Source organism: Sinocyclocheilus rhinocerous, unplaced genomic scaffold (genome assembly GCF_001515625.1).
Source record: "Sinocyclocheilus rhinocerous isolate Xijiao unplaced genomic scaffold, SAMN03320098_v1.1 scaffold621, whole genome shotgun sequence".
NCBI classification, from domain to species: domain Eukaryota; kingdom Metazoa; phylum Chordata; class Actinopteri; order Cypriniformes; family Cyprinidae; genus Sinocyclocheilus; species Sinocyclocheilus rhinocerous.
The window spans coordinates 36,608-40,555 of NW_015639806.1; positions in this window are offsets into that span (position 1 = coordinate 36,608).

The window sequence follows — 3,948 nt, forward strand, 5'->3', positions numbered from 1 at the left end:
TAAAGAGATAAATGAACTCTTTCACCATCTATTATTGTAATAATGCATAAACGGTGTTGGGGAGCAACTAGTTACATGTTGCTAAATTACGTAATTTAATTACAAAATAAATATAATTGTAATCAGTTACAGTTACTGAGAAAAATGTGTAATTAAATTACAGTTACTTATGAAAATGTTAACGATTACAAAGGGGTCACATCTGAATATTTTTTCACACACACACACACATACAGATTTATTTGATGTCTTTCATAAATTGCATTGACTGCTCTAAAATATGAGACCCCCCGATGTTTCAGGAGTTTAGGACACATGCTTATTCGATAACTGTTTTATTTCCTATTTGGGTGACGTATATTTATTTTTTAAGTTTAACAGTTTTTCCAATCCGCTGTTAGATGTCAGTGTTTCCTGTCATAGCTATGCAAAGACTTGATTTGAAAACAGTATCATAGCTATTAAACTATCTTGTTATGGTTTTAAATGTGTATTTAATCTCAGAACAATCTCAAAGCAATTCTGATTTTGTTGTGTTGTGCTTTAAATTAAATTATTATAATCCTAATTCAATTGATGAAGGATTTTGAAAGTCTGACAGTAATTAGTTATTGAGTCCTACTGTAATATTAACCCTGGTTGGTTTACATGTTTCAAAAGATTAACAGTTGAAAACATTAACTGATTTTGTCAGTTTGTGGGGGGTCTGTGAAAGCTGCGTGGGTGCGTGAGAGAGTTTGAAAGAAAAATGTTTTAGCTTATAGATGTGATTTTACTACAAACTAAAAGCATTCTAACTTAGAAACACAACACTATGTTTTTTTATTTCCAACAAAACCGGTTTTTCGACATTTAAAAAGTCAAAAGAAAATTTGTCACATTTTGATGAGAAAGCCAGATATGGTATATAAATTGTATTTTTTATTTATTAATATGATACAATCATGCTGAATTTACAAGGTTATGTGTTTATACAATAATGCTTCATGTACTCACTGGTTACTGTATACATATTCAAAAGAAATGCATAACCTCAGTTGTTTTAACCAATCTAAAGTTTTTAGTCTGTCATTATAATATCATTATAAAGTCTTTCACGCATTCTATTTTCACCTGTCTCAGGACTCTGTTACACAAAAAACAACTGAGTATGGCCGTGAATCCTATATGAAAGCTAAAAAAGATTACATTATAAACTATTTTTAACAGTAATATTGAACTTTACACATCTTAAAACATCTGTATTAGTAAGATATGTATGTCATCACAAACCATCAGACACATCAGGTGGGGTTGATAAATTTGACATCGATTATTTGAATTATTTCTTCTATCAATTATTTGATCAAATCTTAGTAAAATAAACCTATATAGACAGTTGTTTTTATTTTAATAAAATAAAACATTATACTGTGAAAAATAAATATGCTGCATTTAAACACCATGGTTAATAATATATTTTTAAAGTGAGAAAGTCTAATCTGTTGTTAAGATTCTGTGAGACATTCGTAGCACCTTGTTTAAGAATTACTTTTGTTGCAAACAACCTTATGACAACTAATTTTCAGTCTAATTTAGGTCTAATTCATAAAGAAAAATCTCTGTAACCGCCTTGCATTCATCAGAGGACCATTTGACTGCTTCTAATCCTCATCATGGTTTTAGGTTTGAAAGATCTGAAATCTACAAAACTTAACTTATTTGTTAAAACAAAAGTTATATCATTGTTTAATCATACTGCTTTTCATCATCTTGTAGAGATACCCAGTGTGATTTTAAAAGTTTTTATTTGTAAAAGGTTTGTATGAGACATCATAAAAGTCTAAATGTTTAACTGCAGGGGGGGTTGTTTTAGTGTGCATGTGTGTGTGTGTGTTTGCTTGTATGTTTGTTTTTCTGTGTATGTTTGTATGTTTGTGTTCAAAAATCTGAGTGAATAAAGATATAACAAATTTAACTAAAATGAAGTAAAATGGAACACAATTTCCCTACACCATAGACTGTTTGTTAAAACAAACACCTTTGCACCAATCTATTTAAGTTTGTTGTTATCGACAACTTCGTCTATCTAATCTCATCCTGAACACCAGTTTGAAGCCACATTCACCAGATCCACATTATTAACATTCCTGTTTTCTTAGAAAAAAAATATTTTTTTCTTTACCTAACTTTACCTAACAATCCACCAGATGCCATACGCAAATCCAACTGTGTCGTAAAAAAGGTTCAAAAGGCTACACATCCTTTGACCCACCACTGAACTTTTGCCTAAACTTTTGACAAAGTTCACAGTCGCAGGTGCATATCATAAAATAGCTGGAATTGATACCCTTTGATCACTGAACTTTAGCTGACACACAACACCAAAGTTCACAATGCCAGATCCCTCAAAACTCATTAGATTGCAAATGAGTTGCGACCGTAGAAACAGGCTTAGATGTTTTACAACCTTTTGAAATACAGTACACTGACATGGTCGCATCAGTAATCATTCAACCCAGACACCCATCACCATTCTCGTTTCATTGCGCTGTGCGAGACGAAATATTTGCATTTCGTGTGATGTTGTAAAAAACTTTAGACCTTTATAAGTGCATATGTGCGTTTTAACTAGCAGTCCGAAAATCTTGCAACAAGGAAATCAAAGAGCAAAACTGTCTTGATTTTATCACACAGTATGAAACAAAAACATTTGCTTTCATTCCAGTTAAATATTTGTAGGCTACACGCATGTGTTTTAACTGATAGGGTAGCCTATAGCACAGCATCACAAATTCTGCACGCCATCTTCAAACCTTCTCTCGTTTCATTGCGGTGCGTGAGCCGCGATATTTTGCATTTCGTGTAATGTTGTAAAAGTTTAGACATTGTACGTCTGTTTCAAATGATAACAAGTCTTACGGCAAGACAATCAAAGAGAAATACTGATTTTCATACGTGTGTTTTAACTGATATAGCATTCTAGAAGTTAAGTTGACAAAAATAAAAGACCGATTAAAGGAATTAGGCTACTAAATTAAGTGTGAATAACTAAATAAAATAAAACAAAACAAACAACATTTTTCCTGTGGCTTAGAGGTAATTGTTTAGAAGGAAACTTGTGTAGCCTAATTTTTAAAGTGAAAAAAAGTCTGGGTTATATAGCAAGCCAGAAGTCTTAAAGAGCAGGTCATGTGGGTTTTTGAAAAATATCTCTTTTGCAGTTTATAACGTAGCTATCCTTAAATGAAAACAATCTGCAAAGTTGTTAATCAAAAAAGTGCATGATAAATAAAGATTTTGTCTCTCAAAAGAGAGAGTCAATTATGAATCGCCTTAACGAGTCGTTATATTTTCGAATCTTTTGCCTGTTACCGGTGGGTAACACATTTCCATAATCCCCGCCTGCCCACGAAATACGAACAGAGTCTGACCTGCACACAAACACTTCCGCTAGTTAGTGTGTTTACATCATGTTGAGAAGACGCTGTGTTCATCAAGTCAAGGATAGCACAAAAATACAATTCAAAACTTTTGTTGTGTGCATGTTATTTTACCAAGGACTTCTTCTCTAATCTTGGCTTCTATCTTCTTAATTTGGACTAACAAGCTCTCCGAAGCCCAACCTGTAAGTACGATTGATACGTTATGTGTACATTTTCAATTGAGTGCTCAAAATATCAAGTTTTTGTGCTAATATGTGATGTACACCTAGTGCAGCTTTAGGTTTCCAGGTAAAGCACAATATTACTGTCTTACTGAAGTAGCTCTGATAATTCGCTGTGAACCCACTATTTCCTAAGAAAGTATCGATTAATGTAGACTGACGTTGTTCTAATTACTTTGTTTAATAATAAAGAATGTAGTGTAGCGCACAGACTTTATAATCATTGTGAAATTGCTGTTTATTTTGCTGCACCGGCAGTTATAGGGTTAATGCTGGGTACACACCCGAGTTAGGCTGGTGCG